The following is a 23851-nucleotide window of genomic DNA, read 5'->3' as shown; positions in this document are numbered from 1 at the left end:
GGTTCATTCTAAAGTCACCATGATTATCTCTGTCTACTCAGTGAAAGGGGGAAAAGCACAGATAGTCTTTCTTGGGAGGTCTTTTGGGACAAGAAAATAATTTCTACAAATATTCCATTAGAGCTTAGTCACCTGACCCTACCTAACTACTAATATATTCCAGATGCATCACCAGCAAAAAGGAGGAAATGGGTTTTGGTTAAAGGTTAGAGATATTGTCATAAATGTATTCAAGTTTTTTCCTACTTAATTTATCACACTCTTTTGCAAGTTTTATTTGAGGAAATCAGATTCAACAGCTTCACAATACCCTATCATATGAACATATAATAATGTACTGAATTATCTTCTCAATTAGCAGTCATTTCCTCATTTTATCAAGTTTAGGGGTGTTGCAAATTACACTGCTATGAACATTTTTATACCTAAATTATGAGTTATCATAAACTTACTTCCTCAGACAAAATGTACAGAAGAGGAAAACAAAGTCTAGTAACACTTTAAAGTGTCTTGGTAATCTTGAAAATTGCTTTCTGGAAAGATGGGAGCAATTTACATTTCCATGGGAAGAACTTGAGGGAGCTCATGGTTTTAATCAGTATCCTTGTTGGTAATGATTAAAACCATCTCATTCGTATTTTCCATTATGATAAACAAAACAGTCAGCAAAAATACTGGCTGAAAGTACATTTTGTTGATTGAGTGATTAAATATATTTTTATAAATTTGTTTGCATTTGTGTTTTCTCTTTTGTATGTTTCTTTTCTTATGTTCTACATATTATCTATTAAGATATTCTGAATAAGAAAATTTTATGTATCATCTATATATTAAGGCCTTGATTTTATGCCCTATTTGTATCCAAATTTCAACCAGGTATTTCTGGCTTTTCAATTTTATGAATTCTCCATTTGGTAAATGTGGTGGTTAACTTTTTCTGTTAACTTGACTGGCCAAGTGATGTCCAGAATAAACATTCTTAGGTGTTTCTGGATGAGATCAGCTTTTGAATCGGGGCCCTCAGTAAAGCAGACTGCCTTCCCTGCACGGGTGGGTATCATCTAATCTGTTGAAAGCCTGATAAAAAGGCACAAGAAGGAAGAGTCTGACCTTTTTTCCGCCTGCCTAACTACATGAGCTAGAACATCTCATCTCACATTCTCTTGCCCTTGGGCTGGGATTTATGCTTTTGGCTCCCCTGGTTTTGGGGATTTGGACTTAACTGAATTACACTCCTGGTTTTTCTAGGTCTTTGGATTGCAAATGGCAGATCATGGGACTTCATGGCCTCCGTAATCGTCCCATGAGTCAATGCCTCTATATATAATATATATGCATACAATACACACATCCTATTGCTTCTGTTTATCTGGAGATCCCTGACTAATACAGTGAACAGTCACACATACAAATACGTAAGTGCAATGGAAAACGTCAGAGAGAAAATGACCTAGGCAGCACCTCCTATCTCAAAATAAGATTAAGATTCACTTCTCAGAGTATTTTTCTTTTTCTCTCTTCTTCCTTTTTTTTAAACATTTAACTACTAATCGATCTGAAATTGATTTTAAAATAGGGTGTGAACAAAGAAAAATATGAGAAAAATCCAATACTTCCCTCACAGCTCACTTGCCAATTTTCTCAACCCACTTAATTGAATAAGCATTGAATCATCCATGGAATCAGTGAATAATCATTAAGTCATCATTTGGGGTCTTATGTGTCATAGATTAGATTAGATTAAACTGATACATTCACGTGATAATTGAGGTTGCGCTTGTTACTAACATCATTACTTTATCGTCAGCATTTAATACTTCACAAGAAGAGTAAACCGCCTAACATAGCGATTGCCACTTAATTTGAAGGGCTGTACATTCTGTCTCCAAATTTTTTTTATTGAAGTACCGTCAATTACAATGTGTCAATCTCTCGTGTACAGCACGATATCCCAGTCATGTGTATACATACACATATTTGTTTTCATATTCTTTTTCATTAAAGGTTATTACAAGATATTGAACACAGTTCCCTGTGCTATACAGCAGAAACTTTTTAAAACCTATTTTTATATATAGTGGCTAACGTTTGTAAATCTCAAGCTCCCCAATTTATCCCTTCCCACCCCCTTTCCCTGGTAACCACAAGATTATTTACAATGTCTGCAAGTCTGTCTGTTTCCAACCTTTATATATAAGTGATCATCATGATGAAGAAGGTCCCAGCCAGGAGGTAAGAATGAAGTGTCTGGACTCAACTGGGTACTCATGACAGCAGAAGAAAAAGAAAATGTCCCTGCTTTTTTTCTAAAAGACCATTTTCTAATAGAGATGATTTTCAATATATGCAAGCAAAGAAGTCCAGCTAAAGGGCCAACATAACACACAAAATCCATTTTCCGAGAAATATGAGGATTAGTTGAACAATCAATCCCCTCTCAATATTTCACTGGGAACTACTCTAATTTGTAGACTAAAGACAAGATCAAAGCTCTTCTATAAAAACTGCACTACACGGAAATAGTTACAATACATTTGAGAAACTGTCACAGCGTTTCAAGGACTTTCCATGAGTTAATACCTTTTATATGTGTAGAAGGAAACCTAAACTTTGAATCTGGTCAACACCAAAATAATTTGATACTGAAATTATATAAAATAATCACTTGTGAGCCTTAAATGTAAGAGAAAGGTTGGCTCTGTGTTGGAGTATAAATAATAAATAAGAAAATGCCTCACACTAGCTATAAATTGGTGTAAGCTTTTTGAAGAACTATTTGTCCATATCTATTACAACCCAGGGACATATCCAACAATCCTGCAATTCCACTCATGGGTAAATAGCCCACAGAAATTGCACCGAAAGATGTGGACAAGAATGTTGATAGAAGTATTATTCATAACAGCTCAAAACTGGATAAATTGTGGCAGATTTATGGAATACTATAGAGAAATGTAAGTCAACTAACTATTCTAAAAAAAAATATTAACAAAATTCACAAACAAAAAGTTGAATAACATCAGTAAGAATGCATACTGCATTATTGTGTGTAAATATAATTTTTAAATTGCTAAAATTAGGCCATGGTGTTTGAAGTCAAGATAATGGGTACCTAACGTGGGGGCTGCTGACATGGGAAGGGGGACAGTGGGAGAGAGGTCCAAAACCACACAGAATAAGTGTACTAGGAACAGAGATGCACGTGATGACTATCTTATTTCTGCACCTTGCAACCACAGCTGGAGGCTGGGCAGTGCTTCTTCCCCCTCCCCAAACCCTGCAGAAATTTAGAGTCATCTGGACAAATGATACATCAGCACCCATGCATATGAAACTGTTCGTTAGTCACGTAACAAACAACAAAAGGATTCCCCAGGAAAGTGAAACAAGACCAAAGGAAGACAATGGCTTGTGTTCTGGTGGTCACTGGGTGGACCTTGGATGGGGTACCCACTAGGGACTAGCCTAGTATGAAATTTCTGCCAGAGCCAAGGGATGGAGGGCACTGGGCTTTTTTTTTATCAGATCGTACAGATGGCTGGTGAAGGACAAAGGGGAGGGGTGGGGATGGAAAGTTGTCAGAATTCAAACACCAAAAATATAGTCTCATTATGACATCATAATTGTGTGTTTATGTAAAAGTATGTCTGTGTGAAATGATATAAAAGGGTTTAAATAATTTTAAAAAGCAATTCACATAAAAGGAGAAAAAATTCATTTTAATTGAAAAGCAAGCCTCCCTGCTCTACATACAAATTACGTCCTGCTCAGTAACAGATAAATCACAAAGGACCCTACAAAATGAACTGTGACATGTGTACCAAATTCTTGTACCAGGCCAGTGAAAATTATGTTAACTTCTATGTATATGTTTAGTCCTCACAGCAGATTTTGAAGTGGTACAATAATATTCCTCCTTTGATTAGCTATTCAGTCAGCATAAATATTTTAGGTAACCAAAAGCTCTTATATACTTGTTTTTATTCACACAAGGTGTATGATTTATGGCTTGAGCAAGACAGCAAGATTTGATCAAGATAGAAGACAAAAGCTTTAGCAGAAGGCAATGTTTCTCAAAATTAAATTATTGACCAGTCTTTGCCCAAATCTCCCCGAGGATAGAATTTCTCCTGCTAAAGTGGAGAAGCTGTTGAAGCATTTTTGTTGTTTCCAAAAAACCTCGAAATAATCCATTTCCTCTAAACCTAACAAACAACAATTGTACTTTTTTCTGCTTTTATTGCAAAACAGCCTTTTAAAGGATGATTGCCTCGATACTCTATTTTTTTCTCTGTGTGATGAGCTTTTAAGAATTGACACAGGAGGGTCCCCCACTCCAGTCCTGCGTGAAGTGCAGGATAAGTTTATAAATGCAGATAAGCTGAACCTCCTTCTGTCTCTGCATTTTCCATCCAGGGATGCCAACTATTGCATGGGACACACTTTTGCTAAAAATTATCTGCTGTTTATCTGAAATTCAAATTTAACAGGGTGTCCTGTACTTTTATTTGGTAAATCTGGCAACCCAACTTTATCCCAGGAAGTTCTCTATGTGTAGCTCCATCTTCTTCTGCATGTATAACTTCGCACTTAAGATTCAGCCACGGTTTTCCACCTGCCTAATAGATGTTCTCACTGGGGTATCAGACATTGATCTCCAGGTCAGCATCCCTGAAGCCAAAACTTTTATCACCACACTTCTAACAAAGCAAAATTACTGCCCCCACTCACTGCACCCAAACACACCAAATCCTGTATTTGTTCATTCCATGAGTGTCTGTTGAGTGCTTCTTGTTGAGTTAATAAAATCGACAAGTATCTGTCCCTGCAGAGTTGTGCCTCTTCTCCAAGAGATTCTATAATCTAGACCCATCCCAGGTCTCCAGAAAGATGCCTCCTGGATCACTGTTATTCCTCCTTCTTGCCCTATAAACATGCCATCCTTTTTCCTGCCTCTGCTTTTCTTCCCTCTTATCTCTACAAATTCCCACTCTTCGCAGCAGGTAGTCCCCATGCTCAACTCAGATTAAAATCAAAAGCGAGAATTCATTCATTTCCGTCATTAACTCATTCCGATTAGGACTCATTGTTCAGAAAGGCTGGATCCAGTGGCTCAGAGATAACTGCCAAGTCTCCGTCTCTCCTTGTCTTCCAGTTACAACCAAAGTTCTTACAGGTGGAGTCTTTCTGCCTTCACATCACTGTTTCTAGTCAGGCCACGGCAGCTGGCTTCCACCCTCGTAAGACTCTTCCTGCTGGAGCCCCAGGGCCAGTTTGCAAGGACAACACACTTGACCCCACTGTCCTCATCTCACTTGTTTCTCCAAAGCCTATGACCTTTTGTCATCTCTTGCATCCTACATCTCACCATGCCATCTGGTCCTGGTCCTTCCCCAGCTCTCTTGCCTCTCCACAAATTCTCCTCCTTACTCAACACATTTAGAAAAACGAATTGTTGGTTTTTCCACAGGGTTTCATCTTTGCCTCCAAGCCCTTCCCACTTTCCATGTACTCTTGTCTAAACACACACCTTCACCAGTTACCTATATTTTTGCTTTTTCTCTTTTCTGAATCCAAATCTTATCCAGGATTTTCCACGAGCACTTGACTCAGCAAAACCAACCTTGTTACCATCCACCTCACACGCTAAATTTGCCCTCTGTGGTTTAATGTTCATTTGTAGTTGCTGATGCCTCCATCCACTCAGTTGCCTAAATCAGAAATCTCAGAATCACTCAAATGTCTTCCTTCTGTTTCCCTTGCTTTGTTCAATCCTATTCACTCTAAGAATCTGAATCCTCCTGCAACAGCAAAATATCCCTCACTTCCATCCCTACTCTGACTGCCTGAGTTGAAACCTATATGATTTGAGGATTAGAATATTCCATTACACTCCTGAGCAGTTGCCCAGTTTTGGGAATCACATACTCCAAGCCGCTATCTACTCTGCAGCTACAGTGACCTTTCTAAAGACATCTTGTTTAAATATTTCAATCTCTACTAGGGAGACAGAGTTCAGGCTCTTCAATATAGTACATGAACTCCTACCGGCTTTCCCTTTCCCAGGCTTATTACTTATTCTTTTTTACACTAAATTATTCTCCATTCAAGACACCCTCATACCCCTGCAGACGGACAATATTCTACATTGTTCAAAACTCAACCAAACCATCACCTCTCCTTTGAATCATTTGCTGAAATCCTCTATGACCTTTCAGCAGATGCCCTCTATTTTGACCTTACTGCAACTAGTCCATGCTTCTGTTATGTCACAAGTTACTTTGAACTATGCTGGTTACGTTTCACATTTTTCTTTCCCATTGAACGGTGGCCCCATGGGCAGGGTATTATGTATTCTTTGTGTCTCCAGAACGTGTCCTAGGCTTGGGCACACGTGCAGCAGTTACAGTGAACTACTGGCCATTCAATCATTCAGTAATTATTTATTGAAGGCACAGTACATTCCAGGCACTGTGACAAGCAGTGAAATATAGCAGTTAAGAATGCAGATAAATCACTGTTCTTACAAAGCTTACATTCTAATAAGTCCGAAGAAATAATACACCTCAACACTTCCATTTTGAATTATTACTAAGTCCAGACACACAGTTATAATATTTAATAAATATTTTTATTGATTGAATTTTCTTAAAATTTATACCTAAGTGATAGCATAAATTTCTCATTACAATACAAATTTAAACACACAAAATGAGCGATAATATTCAGTCCCCAAAGTCAATATTTAAAAACCACTGTTTCTGTTTCATTTCAGAGGTAAGTCTTTCAGGAAAATTAAGTGAAATCAGGAAAAATCACATAGAGAACTTTTTTCACCCATGAGATATTACAGCTCCGTGGCTGAACGATTCTAAATTCCTAGCTGTTTTATGAAATATACTATTGCCTGTTCAGTTCTGGGACAGCATATCCTGAAAACGACACAGTCAAACTACAAAGCCTCCAAAAGCGAGTGACGAGAATACTGAAGAGGTTCTTACTGATGTCAAGTGAGAAATAACAGGGAAACAGGAAGCGTTTGCCTACAGAGGGTGATCAGTGTGATATTCATGACAATTAAAGCTCACAACCACAGAATATTTACCACGTACTCAGTATTGTTTAAAGCCCTCAATTTATACTAACTCGTTTAACTTGCCACCGAAGCTGAGGGCACACAGCTCACAAGTGGCAGAGCTAGGGTGTAACAGACCCCCTACGCCGGTCTGTTGCACGACATTGGGCTGCAGTAAGCCAGGAGCAGAAATGACAACTATTGTTTACTGTTTCGTAGCAACTTATTAGGAGTCACTTAGAGTCCTCACAGAAACATGTTAAATGGCTGAGATGGTGAGCTGAGCACGATAGTGAGTTGAGCACACTACAACTAAAAGTGTGCCCGCACTCACCTATGATGCCACAAGCGTTAGGAAAGAAAATTCGTATGTTGACGCCCTCACCCTCTATGTGACCACATTTGGAAACAGGGCTTGCAGGAAGTAATTCAGGCTGGATGGAGTCACAAGAGGGCAGTCCTAATCCGACAGGATTGGTGGCCTTGTAAGAAGTGGGACAGAGAACGATCTCTCTCTGTCTCCACGCACATCCCCCAAGCAAAGGCCGTGTGAGGACACAGCAAGAAGGTGCTCGTCTGCAAGCCCGGAAGGGAGCTCTCACCAGAACCCCACCATGCCTGGCACCTGATGCTGGACTTCCAGTCTCCAGAACTGGGGGAAAATAAATTTCTGTTGGTTAAGCCCCTTGGTACGTGGTATTTTGTTATGGTAGCCTGCACTAACTAAGATACATGAGTTAAGAAAGTATTTAACAAACCTTTAAGTGTTTTAATTGATACTTTGGTAGGGGGAGGGAAAGAAAATCTTAGGAAAAAAAACCGCAAACACCAAAATATAAGATATACAGTATAAGACTATAAAGGAAAATAAACATTAATTGCTCTTTCTGGCACAAAAAATAAATGGAAAATTGGTAAAAAAAAAAAAAAGTGCTTAAAGCCAAGTAGCATGAATAAACTTGGATTATATGACAGGACAGTAAAATACCACATATTTTTTTGAAACCACCTGTTTTTCAGGTTAGGAAAAAGAGTATAAAAATTGCCTGTACAGTATTACCACAACCCACCTCCTCAGGGCTTCTGCTTTAGGTTGTCACTCCGCACAGGAAAAAATCAGTTGTGTTCATACCAAGTGGGATCTTAGGCAAGTCAACTTCTCAATTTACCTCAAGCTGGATTGCTTTTATGGTGGCCCACAAAGGGGCAAATGAAATGAAAGAAGCTAGGATTCCAATATCCAAATGCCAACTCATACCAGCATATTTTGATATTGTTGTTTCAAATAAGCTGATGAATAAAGAGCTAATTAAGCTGCATTTTACTGAAGCAACTCTTTCCCTTGTTTTATTTAAGTAATTCTTGAAATAGCAGTAATAGGAAATTTTATTCAATTTTCATAGTTTCATTCGAGTCTAAACTGGAAGATCCCTAAATGTACAACAATATCTCAAACATAAATTTATTCTTAAGCCTGTTCATAAAGAATAATAATCTGCACAAACTTGGTAAAGAAATCCAACAGCCATTTTTGTCACCCAAAAAGCCGGATGATGCCATTTCTAGGCTCATATGTCAACATTACTCTGTTGGAGCATTTAAGACTCTGGTTTCTAATAATTCATTTTTAAATGTCTGTTTCCCTCGGACTTCAAAAAAGAGATCACTTGACGTTCTTTGTTATCCCTCGTGACAGTGCAAGACACCAAACAGACATTAAGAAATGTTGGAAGAATGAATAAACAGAAAAAAAAAAGTAATGATCTAAAATGTTCTTAAGAAATTAAAATAGTGGACTAAGTTTAATATGGTGAACCTGCATGATAGTAAATACAAGCCCTCAAAACAAAATCTTAAAATGTGTGTACAGAAAGTCTGGATGGGCAGAGGCACATATGCTGGTTTTATCTCTATAAGAAGAAAGCACGGTGATGTTGTTGCCAAAATTGCGAATGTAATCTTTAATGCATATCCACAGAATTATAGAATCTACGTGAAGCTGTGCCATAGCAGAGGGTCTGAGATGATTAAGGAATTCTATCCATCTCAGAATCCATCACAGGAAGGCTAAAGAACTCAGCAGATTTTTCCTGGGAGGGGAAAAATGGCTAACAGTGAATATAACTACGTTCTATGTTTGAAGAACAATTAGACATTTGGGATGATATTTATTCTGTATGGCATAAGAAACAGGGCTAGAACCAACAGTTAGAAATTGCATGAAGATTTTGGTTTGATATAAGAAAGTACTTTCCAATACCCAAAGATGTCTTTAAAAACATTTTATAACTGGGAACTCACTGTTCACTAGCTGCCAAGATGACTATGGAAGTACATGCAATCACCACTGACATTAAATAAAAGTTTAATTCCATTTTTTATATTTTTCTATTAAAAATTTCCCAAGAGAGGTAGGGGGTGATGAATTATTATGTGCCTATTGATATGATTTGCACTGAATTATTGTTGTATCCTGTGCCAAGGGGAAATTTTCAAGTAAAGATAAAATCGTGAATTTCATGCAAAAATAAAAATATATATTAAAGATTTTGTTAACTAATTATTAATGAGGAAATAGGCAGGTGTTAAAAGTCCAAGGGGGAATCCAAAGAACAGACACATGTCTAGGTCAGGAGTAACTGAAGTGAGTCTGTAATGGACTCAAAGCTGGCTTCTTCCATGAGGGGAAGGACGTATATTGAAACTCCACCAACAGAATTTATTTCCGTGTTTACAAATGAGAATCATTTGCATTACTCTCATTTATCTGAAACTTACAGGGTTGTAAAATAGCATAAAGTCAACAAAAGGTTCAGATCTCTTGTAGAACTGGATTCAGTAACCCAGAAGGCTGTGCTCCAAATAATGCAGCTTTCTACTAGAGATGCCAAGTAGAATTTTTTGCTTTTTCCAAATTTCCTTGCTTTTGTAAGTCCTAAAACCTATGTCACACAGTCAAAAGTGAGGAAACATTCAGGTAATTTCCTTTTTATAAACCTGTTGCTTTGCTACATGAAACAAATTCTTAACTGATACCCTCTGTTGGTATTTAATGATGGCAAACTTTGAATAATATGATATTTTCATTAAAAAGAAATTCATGCTCTAAAAAATAAAGTCTATTAAAAAGAAATTTATGAACTTGAATATCTGAATTCTATTTCCTTACAATTTCAAATATTTTCATAGTTAATAATGAAAAGTTTGGTATGTATTGGGAACCTTTCTTTCTTCTGACTTTTTGTCTGAAAGATTATTCTCTTGCTATTTTTATTTTCTCCTATCATAAACATTTCACTTGGTAGTTCTACCTACAGTAATTTGCCATCTTAAAAAATTCAATTTTACAGGCAAAAGATAAAATAGCATACTCAATTTATTTAAAATGTGACTTTATAAATTTTAAAAACTGATTTTATAGAGCTGAAATGTGCTTTATCTTCCTTCATTAACTCATCAATTAATAAGCATAATGATGGGGATAGTGATATGAAACAATGATTGAGATTAGAAAGAAAAGATTTGAAACCTAAGGCTTTGAGTCACAAGCATTCAAGCTAACTGCCTTCATTGATGAGATTGAACAGACAATTGAGAAACTACCCATTTCATTTTCCCATTGTAGACAAATGGAAAAGTACACTGCCTGAAGTGTGGAAAGAACCAGTCTAGAGACCAAATGCCACACAAAATATCACACAAAGGGCAAGGTCTGGCTCAGAAATGCCTTCTGATTTGTCACAGCTTTAAGACAGAACTTTTGAAGACAGATTAGAGGACAAACCCCATGTTCCTTAAAGTGCTGAATTTAAGAAAAGCAACCAACTGTAGTACTGAATTAAAGAAAAGCAACCAACTGTAGAGTGCTTTGTGATTGAAAATGGCCTGTCAAATACATTATATTTGAGGCTCACAACAATCTCATAAGTAGCTTTAGTCTTTTCAATTTGCAGATGGGGCAACTAAGGCTCAGACAAATTGTTCCTTTTCCAAAGTCATAGCATTTTAATAATGGAACCATGAAGAACCGAATTCCTAGAGTCATTTTTGTCATGGTGTAGTGAGGATTCACTGCTCAAAACAAGTTTATTAATGACAATAAAAGGGAATCATCAGGGGAAACCTTTAAAATGATCTTAACTAGTAAAATCCAAAGGGACACATGAGTTGGTCAGGAAATTTAATAGGGAACAAGTCATACTGGTGGTTCAAGCCCTAATACTATAATTAGATGTTTTCTAAAAAGGGATGATAAAAATGAGCCATGTGTTTTGAATTATGGCATTATATTAAGTAGTTAGTAATTCCAGTGCATTTTTATGAACAAACATTTTAATTGCCTAAGTCATTAATATTTACAGTGCATATTGAGGGTAGGGTAATCTACATGTTAGTCCCTCTCCACAGCATAAGATCAAAAGGCAGAAAAAGAATGGTTGAGATTTTTCAGCTATATATTTTCTATTCTCTTGTAAGCCAATGCTTTCATCAGATAGCTAAGCAAGTAACATTCCTAACTATCTCTGATGGTTATAAAGTAGATTTACTTTCAATTTGCAATAAATTCTTTGACTGTGTTTTCCAGCTAAATTGTTTTTGCCTTTCTCATAACATGGTGAGAATATGAATTCCTTTGTGCAATGAAGATCTTTGCGATTCTTAGGATAAATGTTATTAGGCTATAATTTTATTGATGTAAAACTAGTATCTGAAAAACAAACCCAGAGGACTTTCTCTCTGTCATTTATCTAAGCAAAGGAGAGCCTAGTATGCTAATCAAAATAAGATAAAAGCACACACTAACCACTTAGAAATTTTTCAGTAAAAGCTACTCAGTAATAAAAAGAAAAACATCTTTCAAATTTCATGGAGATGCTCCTTTTTCAATGATTTCACAATCCATAATTTCTAATGTTCATTCCAAGTCATCCTCTGTCAATAAATACCTAAGGAATTACAAGATCATGGATTAGCAGATTGACTTATTTAAATCATATTGCATATCCAGAACATGATCAAGAATTTAAACCTCAAATACCTAAGCTCCTCACTCTGATCTAGAGAACATTATGTTTTTCATAGAACAGTTGTTCCGGATTTGATCGAAATCCACAAACTCTGATATACTTTTAATATGTCAGATGATGCCTCCGAAAGAAAATTAAATAACAAAAAATTCCCAAGAACTGAAGACTGAGTGGAACATTTCCTGTTTCTCTGGAACTTGACCCAAATGATGGGGACAGAAAAGGGTGAGAGGTATTCCACTTTGTAAAGAAAGCTTCAGGCCAGGGGGAGCCAGGCAACCCTTCCAGATCTTACTCACAGGCCAACTGCAACATTTACCCACCCTTCTCAAGCTGGAGGAACAGAAAACCAGTGATGAAGAAAGAAATGGAATATTTGGAATAAGAAAAAAATCCAAAAATTGGGAGAGTTCCCAGTTAGGCAAAGTGATGAGGTATGAATGAATATGCACCTACCTATCAAAAGGCTACTCAACAAAGGGGGCAAGGGTCCATATCAAACTGTTGGCCTGATCTGCCCACCACGTAACAGGATGCCAGAGGGCTACTCAGAAGTATAAAGGATGCTTATAGTCACTGCTGGCCTGAGCTTTAAACACCCTTCCTGCTCAGAAACAGATACCAGCAACCAGGGTCAGTTTAGGCCTCGGGCCAAATGAGGCTTAAAAGAGAGCTGTTTCTGCCCCAGGAACACAGCTTGAGAACTGAAAAAGTACCTAAGGGAATTTAGAGCCAAGACTAAGACAGATCAGAAGGTAGAGAATTCTGAGAAGTAAAGGTAAGCTTTGAATAGGACTGAATTCTTCAATGAAAGTAACTGGTAAATTCATGGTTTGTGTTCATTTACACACACCTTCTCAGTTTTGTCAATGAGGGGACGTGAGAGCTCATAATAAAAAAAAAAAATGTAACTGAGTTATACAAACATAGACATATGCACAAACATCTGAGCTTCTGCTTGAAAATTTCATTAGCATTTTATATTAAATGCATAAATGATAAATGCACATAACCAAAAAAAAAAAAAAAAGCAAAAACAAAAAGCCAGAAATGTTGGCTCTGTGACAACAGCAGTGGATTTGCAGTAGATATTTCAAACCTGTCACCAGTAACAAAACACACGTTTTAAGGAAATACAATTTTAGCAAAACTGGAGTTCAGATTTTTAAGCTCTACCACACGCCCCCTGCCTTACAGTTATACAACAGCTAAATCAAGGCATCCTTCTTAATCTTCAATATTATTTCACCTTGACTCAAAACTAACTTCACCTTGGTTTATACTACCAGGAAACAGTAAGAAGTTTAGAAGATTCCAGCAGGCCCAGGATGGCTATTCCTTGTTGGAACCAAATGTTGATTTGTTTATAAATGCTCAAAAAATCTTCCCATATTGATTTACATGCCTTTGGAATTTAATATAAAAAGAAACAGTGAATTCTAAGTATCACTGACTCATTTACTCTATACACTACCCACTAGAATATTATTTATGTTTCGGTCTTTACATCCCCAGCACCTGGAATAGCCCCTGGCTTACTAAACATACATTGAATTAAAAAGTAAATATTTGACTATTAACAGATAGTCCAGTGCCAAATATAGGGGAAGTACTGTTATAAACTGATTTGCGTCCCCCCCAAAATTCATATGTCGAAGTCCTAACCCCAATACCTCTCAATGTGACTGTATTTTAAGATAGGACCTTTCAAAAAGGTAATTAAGCTAAAATGAGGTCACTAGGGTAGGCCTAATTCAATAAAACTGGTATCCTTATAAGAAGAGGAAATTTCTTATAGAGGGTACAGATGCAGACAGAGGGAAAAATATGTGATGACAGAAATGATGACCATCAGTAAATCAAGGAGAAGTCTCAGAAAAAAAAAATCCTGCCGACACCTTGAATTTGGACTTCTAGCCTCCAGAATCGTGAGAAAATAAATGTTTGCTGTTCGAGTTTCCCAGTCTATGACACTCTGTTATGGCTGACCCTGCAAACGAACACAAGGTACTTAATGAACGTTTTGAATGATAGTATGAATAAATGAACAAATGCATAGAATTATAGAAAAAACAGTAATTTTTAATAAATGTTACATTTCATCTTGCAGCAATAAACAAGCTATGATCATAAGACGTGGTATGGTCCCCTAATTGTGAATTAAAAGCTCTGGTTTCACACTTTCCATGGTATTAAAATAACATTAGTGAAACTGTGCCAAACCCTACAATCCTGATACAATCTATCAACGATCACATAGAGCGTTACCTTGTTACTTTCAGTTGACTGATTCAGTACCAGGGATTATCAGATCCCAAATAGAGGCAAAGGCTACAGTATGGAGACTAATAGAACAGACGGGAGTACTAGACTGCTTGGGCTCCTGGGAAGCAATCAAATGTGCTGTGACCAAGTTTATGGAAATTCAGTCCTTCCAATTACACATAAATAAAAAATTTATAAGGTGATGGGGGAATGAAATGCTTAGGACTATTGAGCTTTCATAGAAAGATGGTTGGGAATATCCATGCATGTTTGTTGCTGTTGTTAAAAAAATCCTTCAGTGAATCTATATCCAATGATTGTGTAGAAGTTAAAATATTAATGACTTTATTAATATACCCTTTATTTTGAAAGAAGCAAAACTTGTTTAATATTATAATCTTATGTATGGAAATTTCCCCAAGAAAAAAGCTCTGAATAACCACAAAAAACAAGTTACAGAGTTATATGTTTCTAAAGTTGTAAACTTTGAAGGTAAATGAGAGTTGTATGTTCTAGAGCAACAGAATTCACGTTGAATGACACTGTTTACTGGAAAAGCGTGAGGAGCAACTGAAGCCAAAGGATATTATTTAATTGCCAGAGATCTAAATTCTGTTATTTATCTTGTTAAAGGGTCTGGAGTCTAGTGTTAGAATCATCTTGTTTAGACTATATCCTACGATTGAACTAGACAGAAAATCTATAAATAGAGTGATGCACTTGCTTTGAAGATTGTGGGTTTGCCACATTTGAAAAGAACAATTAAATTTGAGGCACTAATCTAAAATAAAAAAAAAAAAGTTAATATGTTTTTTGTTCAATACCAGAGGGGCTATTAGGAAACCAAAGGAGATTAAAGCAAACAATGAAAAAAAAAAATACAGTGTATTTTACCCTCACATTCTTGGCAAAAGAAAAGTTGTCTTCTATTAACTAAAGTGTCCAAATGTCTAACACTTACCATATTATCTTATACAATGTTAAAATCTAAAATAACTCATTGAAATTCCTTTGTTAAGAACTCCATACACAATTCACTATCATTGACTTATTCAGAAATAATTGCTTAGTTTATTCCATTTCATTAGCTAATAATCATATCAACATGCAAAATGACAGTGCATATAATGAAAAAAATGAAGGCATCAAAGTGATAAATGCAGCACATATATAATATTAATAAACAAGTTGGATTAATAGGTATAAAAGAATGACAAAACTGGTAAAAATGATTATCTGAGATCACTCTTCAGTTTTCAAACTGGGGTGAAGTCTAAACTTTGAAGTCTAATTCAAATAGTATGTACGATGTAATATATTCTAGGAATACTGTTGTTTTGCATCTCAGGAAATTTAGAGCATAAATCATCATGATATTGGCCTGCTAGTACACTGACCTGGGAAACTTCTTGGTTGTCCTCATGTCTCCAAAATAAGATGCAACAATTTGTTCAAATATCAAGCTATCCTTGACCCAGTCAACATTCTGTCAGCCAAATAAATATGCTTTTATTATCTGCATACTAGTTCTCTCAATGTATATCATCTTTAGGGTTAAATCACTACTCTCCTGGCTCCTAAATCTATATCCTAGACTTCACCTCTAGATAGACATATAATTAACTAGCTTAAGGACTTCTATATCTCTTGAGAATGACCCACAGACACATCAAACTCATCATGTCCAAAACTGAGTTAATCACCCTTTCCCAAATTGGCTCTTCCCCCTGTAGCATGAAGGCACCTCCAACCATTCAGCAGACCAAGACAGAAACCTAGATTCATCCCTGACTCCTTCTGCTCCTCACTCTTCACGCCTAAGGAATCACCATACTGCAAATTAAATTATATTAATATTTATGTGAAGTGTCATCTTATCTCCAATCCTATTACCTAGTTCTGTTTAGCTACCTAGCATCCAACAACTTCACCTTAAATTGTATCTTCATAGAAGCAAGTTAAGCAGTTCAGCATCTTCAGATAGTTGTTCTTTTTCACTCATCTAAGGACAACTTGAAAGAATTGACTATAACTTATTTCCTTAAGCTTCTCCTGAAGCTATTAACATGATGTCTAGCCTACCAAAGACAGTAGATAGTGAATGAGTTAGTGAATGAATGAATGAATGGCTTAAGGAGAGACAGATAATTTCAAGCAAATGAGACTGGATTCCCTCTACTTGATTTCCTATAAAAGACTTCATTTTTTTCTCTAAAGTTATGAATCTTTGCCTAAACTCATCCATTTGGGTCTGCCTAGAAAAATAACCAGAGATACTGTATTATATATTAACTTTCAATCAGCTGCAAATTGTTAGAATAATTGGCAATTCAAATACATTCTAGTAAATTGGGATGAATAATCACTCTAATTTCATAGTCCCAGTTTTTCCTAAAAACATAGAATCTCATGTTTTAACTAATGAAGATAATATTGACCGAGGAATTATTTACTTTTAGAGGAAGTAAATACTTTTTAACTGTATTTAGTTTTTCACTTTAATTTTTTACTTTATTTCTCTTTAAAGACAGCAAAAATTGACTGAAAAATTAACATAAATCTTTTTATTCAAAATTCACCCAATAAATAGGTATAAAATAAATCTAAATAATCTTTCAAATGATTTTTTTCTATGTTTGTAGCATTCTGCTTCCAATATTATTGTCTGCATCTGTACTAAAATTTGGGGGACACATGTGTATCTGGAAATTCTCTTCAGTTGTACAATCACTATTATTTTTTCAGTAATCAAGTCAGCTTCAGGGCTATACACATATTAAACAGAAAGATATCTGAGAACTGGGTAATGAATCTATTAAAAATGTTTCAAGGAGGTTATCCTAGGTAAGGGCAGAATGCAAATCAACTCCATACCTGAAATATTTCAAGCAGGCTTGCAGCATTTTCCTTGGTAGCCAGTGAAAGAGGGCAGAGCAGAGGCTGTGGCCAGGACATCTGCACCGAGCATCACCCACAGTCCATCGTGCATAACCAAACCCTTTACGAGAGGTTACCCAGGCTACCTCCCTTATGCACATGGAAACCTACCTTGTATCGCTTTGTCCTGTGCCCATCACAGCTAACTGGACCTGGGGGTGGCACTTTACATCAGATGAGCTAATCCACGTGCTGGCTGGTGGTGGCCTGTGACATGCTGTGGCATCTACCCTCTCAGGGATCCAAAGTGAACATGGGAAGACCTTGGCAGTTACCAGTGGGCACTGAACATGCAAAGTTTCCGTCAGGCAGTGTTAAAGCACTACACGGTCCAAGACAGGCAGAGATTGGGTTACACAAAAGGAAGATGTGCAGGATTAGAAATCCAGATGGGGGGAAAAAAAGATGAAAAGTTTAAACTATGCAGCCTTTGGACCAAACTGAAGAGGTAACAGCTGGTCTCTAAAACAGCAGTTCAATCCATGATACAGCCTCACAATTAAATCCCCTTACTAGGGGTAACCTGGGTAAAATTCTCTCCTCCTTACTACCAGTCTGCCTGGAAAAAAAGGTGGGTGGCAGTAACCAGCTAACACTTGGTCTCTGGTTACCTCACACACCGGAACACAGGAATGGTCGTTTCTGACATCTCAGACCTCGCTACAAAGTCAGACTCTGTCACTATTTCTTCCCTTCCATCCAAGCAAAAATCTGGCTGAAGGGGTGTGGGAGCAATACTGCCTCCCGAATCTAGTAAGAAGTAGACATTCAGACACATACTGAGCTCAAGTGGAGAAGGTACTTCATGTGTCCTTAAAGTTACCTGTGAAATTTTAATAAAGTGAAGACTTCTGGCCAAAAGCAACTGGAATAAAAATAATTCATGAAAGAACAGTCATAATGCATTGGTTAGGTGTCACAGGACATCACAGGGAGTCTAAAGTCTCTTGCATACATGAAATGACAAAACTCACCATTTATAGGTACTGATTTTACAAAACTTCCCAAGGGCATTCATGTACATTTTCTTCTAACAACACGGTGAGGTTACATTTCTGCTTCTCTTCCTTATATATTAGATAAACTAAGGTACACAGAACTTAGTTATTTTACAATATCTTATTTTGCAAGTCACTGGAAAAGCCAAGATCCTGGTGTGTAATATTGTACAAAACTATCAACTCTCTATCACCAAAAGTAATTAAAATCTGGGAAACAGCACAAACACCTACAGAGGCATGCCCCATGAGAAAACAAAATAAAATGGAGGAATGCCACTTTTTTTTTATTTAATTCTTATTTTTTATTGAAGTGTGGTCAATTTACAATATTAGTTTCAGGTACACAGCAAAGTGACTTAGCCATACATATACATACACACATTTTTTTTTCAATTTCTTTTCCATTACAGGAATGCCAAGTTTTATGACAAATTTGTTTATCATAATTTTATTTAAGTAGAGGTTCAACTATAATATCCAAACAGATTATTTATTAACTAACAGAGAATTAAGGGCAGGAAATAGCAGAAGTCTTTTTCAATTTAAAAGCAATTAAAATCCAGAATCAATTCAAAACCAATTAAAATTTAATTAGCAGATTAGATTTATAAGAAATTTTCTGAGACTATCTGCACTACACATAGAAAACTGAAACTCTAAACAAATATTAGGTTTTTGGCATATTTATTAGTTAAGGCTTAATAAAACAAGGAATGCTCTATCTGCCTACCAAGGCATAAAAGGTTTTAAATATCCTTCTATTCTTCACCCACACCCTAAATTTAGGGAAAATCCATTAAAAAGCAAAAACTAGGTCTTCTCAAACAACTCATTGGGACAAAGACCACATCAGATTCCTTGCAAAGGAGAATGTATCTCCTGTAACTACCTTACAGCAAACCCCGGCTCTCCATTTATAAATAAGCAAACAAGCCCTTCTGGGTGTATAACTGTAGCCTACATGTTACTGAGCATGAAGTGACTAAATAGTGCCATTCTGAACTATCACTGTACTAAAAATAGAAGTTTAGTGATATACGAAGTATCACAGAGTGTTTGTACACAAAGAGGAATTATTTTCAGTGCCTACACAGATTAGAAACCAAATTCAGTATCTGTAGTGTCTTTAAAAATTGCTCCCATGGTCATAGTGTGCCAAAAAAAAAAGTGGATTCTGCAGAATATACAATCCCCAGAAAGACTATAGAGCCATAAAAATCTTACGTTAGAAAAGTATAAAATAAATACAACTAATGTTTATATAACATTTACTCTGTGCAAGGCACTAGTCAAAATGCTTCATATATATTAACGCATATAATCCTCACTGTGAGTTTTGAAGTTATATTATTATTATTATCATAACTTTGGAGAAAGAAATTACACATACACAAAGTATTTACCCATACACACAAATATAGTTATTCTAATAAACCTAATTAGCAGTAGGTTATTTTATTTTTAAGTGTTATTAGGATTAGTGAGAATTTACTGATCTGACAGGAACTATATGTTTATATTTTTCAGTGAAATTTTGATCAGTAAAGATACTGTGAACAAAATACACTCTAAAAAGGGCCACACTGATTCCAGAAAAAAAAGAACCAATTCTGATTTCACTTGACAGCTCTGCTGGATTTACACCTGCTGCCCATTTTATCTCCTTTAAACTCTTTATTCATAGATTCTCCTGTTTCTCTTTGTGCCCCACCGACCACTTCTCAGGCTCTGTGGCAGCCATGCAAATTTGCCAGCAGAACTTCAACTACAGAGAGCTTAACTGACCATTGCTATTGCTCCCTGAAATTCATTGCCACGTTTGCTCCAAGATCACACTTCCCACAGGTGCTCCTAGCCAATCACCATGTGCAGCAAGGATGCTGAATCAGGTCCATCACTGGGAGACACAGGACACTTCCGAAAGGCAGCTTTAGTTTGAGGGTCCCCAAATAGTCTGGGCAACTCTCACCAGACTCCATGGCAGATCTAGGATGCTTCCACCTAGCCTTTCTTCCCTCTCTCCTCACTCAAGGAAAGGCTTGAATTGTGATTTGACAGTTACTTTGTTTTTGTTTTGGTTTTGGTTTTTTCAGTTTTTCCTGGCTCATTTCTCATTTTTTCCCTCAAGTCTTTTCCTCAATAAAACCATACACACTTAATCCGATCTGGGTATCTTCTTTCCAGAAGACCTCTGGACTAACACAGTCTCCCTCACCTACTTTTTCCTTACACTGGCCCCTTAAATACACGTGTTCCCCACGGTCCTGTTCGTAACTCCCTTTTATCTCCTATTCTAGTAGAAGCCTACAGCTTTCAGCACAGCCTCGTATCTACTACAAGCAAAATAGGCATCATTACACCAGATTGCTCCTCTGGGCTCTATGCTCTATGCTCTTTCTCTTTAGACATCTCAAATAATCACTTCAAATTCAAAATTTTAAAAACTAAATGTATCTTGCCTCTGAAAAGGCTTCCTTAATCAGGTCTAACAATCATGACTCAGTGCAGAAAACAGACACACTCTGGGTATATCAAGTAGAAAGGGACTTAACACAGAAAACAGGTTCTTAGAAAACTTTGGAATGGCTGCAGGCCTTCAACTGTTTCATTTCATTCAAATTTTATGCCACCTGATCTGCAATCCACAGATCAGGTGGTCGCTGCTGGTTCTGCTTATCCCTGAGTCACAAAGAGGTGACATGACACCTGAAGGTGGAGTCACCTGATGCCAGAGTTCACGTGGGGCAGATCCCGTCAGCCAGCTGCTAGGGCTACAGGGAGGGGACTCCCATCTCACCTATGCTTTCCAAATCTCTCAAGAATACATCTAATTGGGGAAAAGTAATTCACATACAAAATGCAGGCTGCAAGGGAATCTGGGCAGTATAGATTTTAGCTTTCTAAACTCCAAATTGAAAGAGGTTCAAATGGAGACTGAGAGAACCAACCCATGTCTCTACCAGATTAATGGCACAAACATCCACTCATTTAGCCAACCCTAAAAATGGAGGGCACTGAAGATTCCTTTCTCTTCCTCATTCCATTCCTGACTGATCAGTAGTCTTATCTGCAGCAAACAACTGCTGGCTTACCTCCGGTCTTCACATTCTTGTGTGGGCTGCTGTAATCGTGTCTTAGTAATTACTACTACTCACTTCACTTAGTAGTTACTAATTGCTAACTTCATTTCTTACTTTTACTCTCCATAATTCCACACTGTGCTTTTCCTAAATCTTATCATGTTACTCCTTCAGCTTTGAAGCTCTTTATCCTGAAGGTAACGTGGGCCTCATTCAAGCTTTTGACATGTTGTTACAGAGGCCAAGGCAGTTCCAATCCCCTGGCATGACACGCAAAGCCCTAGAGGACCTGTCCCTGGCTAACTCCAGACTTTTCTCTGCCTCTCCTTTGTGCACTCCAACCATGTCAAAGTATCTGTCATTCCTCAAATTTGCAGTATTATTTCACACAATCTGATTTTACAGAGGTTATCCCATCCACCTTGAAATCTGGCCCTCCTCCCCTCTTTCACCCAGCTATATCCTACCTTCTTCCAATTCCCACCTCAATAAAACACCTCCAATAAACGAGTTCAGATCAACCCAAACAGAGACTGTTTCTATCCATTACTATCATTACATCACTGGTCACAATAGGCAGGCATTGCAATTAAGTCTCCCATTTAGATGACACCTACACTAACGTTCCTCTGTGACAGACAGCATGACTTATTTGCCTCCATACCTGGAATATAATATGTGCTCAGTAAAATACTGGTTGACAGAAGGAGCAAAAGAAAAAAGGAAAATTAAATAGACTGGAAAGGGGTTTAAAATAAAGGCAGCAAAATCATACAGCTATTGCTGTTAAGTCAAATGAGAATGATCTTTTTAAAGAAGAAGTTTCTAACATTTTGTAACAAATTCATGTTGTATAGTATCAGTTTTATAAAGAATAATATTTTAATAATATCTTATTAGGATTAAAGGCATCTTAATAAAAGTTATACAATCTTAGTGTTGTCTAATTTTGAAAGATTTGAAAACAAATGATATATTTAAATTAACACAACAGAGAACAATCCTTGTTTTCTATTAAAAATCATTATAAACACAGATTTCAATCCAGAAATGTCTGCAGTCCATATAATATTATTTAGAAAATTTAAAACTACATGATAAATATCAAAATCTAAAGAGAAAATTATTCATATTTTTAACTGACAATAAAATGTTCATGTTAAGTACATGATTATCTAATTATTAATAATCTGTAAGAATTGGACATTAGAGATACATTTTTATAAATAAGGATTCTATTTCATGGTACACATGGTAATCATTAAACACTTGTAAATATGTAAGAATTTTGTACTCAGAATAATTTGTTCTACATAAATATTTCCCAAACTGTATGTTCCAAATAATGTTACCTTTAGGTCTGCTCTAATGTGACAGTGTATGTTCTAAAAATCAGTGTGCTACAGAAAATCATGCCAACAAAATGGCTAGGACTTATGGGGAAAAATGGGTTTAGGCACACAACACTCATAAACTTCATCAGTGACACATTAAAAAAAAAAGATAGGAACAGATTTACAGATATTTAATCGTTAAATACATAAACCTGCAACAAATGTGGCACTCTACCTAGAAAAAGGCCTGCAGCAGTTTGCTTGAGGAAGTGGGTTTCAGAAAGGTTACTGCTTGTGAGTTACAATGAAGAAGTAGAAGAAGGAGTATCTGAAATCTCACAAGAAGCTGCGACACCCGGTGGGTTGTGTGTCATTACGCAAGTCCACGGACTGAGGTAACTGGCAAATATCTGATGTGTGTGTGTCTTGGAAGGGCTGAGTGTGGTTTTCCAAATTCACCTATTGTGTCTCCTGCACAAAACTGTGCAAAAACAAACACAATATTTGCATTACGCTCAAAATGTTCCCTGATACATCAATCAAGTTTGGAACAAATCTGCATTTTCAAAATGATCATTATGACAGAACTGAGTGTAATAGGTACTTGAAAAACAAAAGTGGGAGAAGATAGCTTCTATGTTCAGGAAATAAGTGGGTTAAGCAATACTGAATTTTTTTCTAGTAAAAGCTCTCAGACACTTCACATGCTAATGTAAACTCTGAAACTTCAAGAAGGCAGTGAGTTTGGAAAATTTTGTTTTCCAAAATTGTTTGCTCCTTCGTTCTGGGGTGGGAGTAACATTAACACCTCCTAAAAATAAGATTCCGTGTAGCACAGTCTGATAAATACTCCTCTTTACCAATGTTTCACATTTATTGTCACAAAATGTAAAACAAGGATTATGTTCATAAAAGAAATATATTATGATCTAACTCAATTCTGTGTGTACTTAAAGAAAGAAATCTGCAATAAATTTTCAAAAACACCATTAAAGTGTCTAGAATTGCTGGCTGTATTTCTTCTGGTTCATACAGAGCTCAGCTAAGCCAGACAATTAAAATTCCTCCTTACAGATGACAAAATGTTATCTTTTCAGCATGATTAACCATAGGTTTTTAAAAATCTACATCA

The 23851-nt window shown here is 36.5% G+C and overlaps 1 long non-coding RNA gene across 1 annotated transcript; it reads right to left on the bottom strand.

The window, feature by feature from the left end:
* Nucleotides 1-2057: 2057 nt before the first annotated feature.
* LOC116660584 lies at nt 2058-23718 on the bottom strand. Its single transcript, XR_004316158.1, has 4 exons — nt 23707-23718; nt 15892-15896; nt 4503-4517; nt 2058-2174 (listed from the first exon to the last, which is right to left on the bottom strand). It is a non-coding gene; the product is annotated as an uncharacterized LOC116660584 (long non-coding RNA).
* Between the last annotated feature and the right edge of the window lie 133 nt (nt 23719-23851).

This window comes from Camelus ferus, chromosome 30 (genome assembly GCF_009834535.1).
Source record: "Camelus ferus isolate YT-003-E chromosome 30, BCGSAC_Cfer_1.0, whole genome shotgun sequence".
NCBI lineage: Eukaryota > Metazoa > Chordata > Mammalia > Artiodactyla > Camelidae > Camelus > Camelus ferus.
This window is presented reverse-complemented; position numbering and strand designations above follow the sequence as displayed.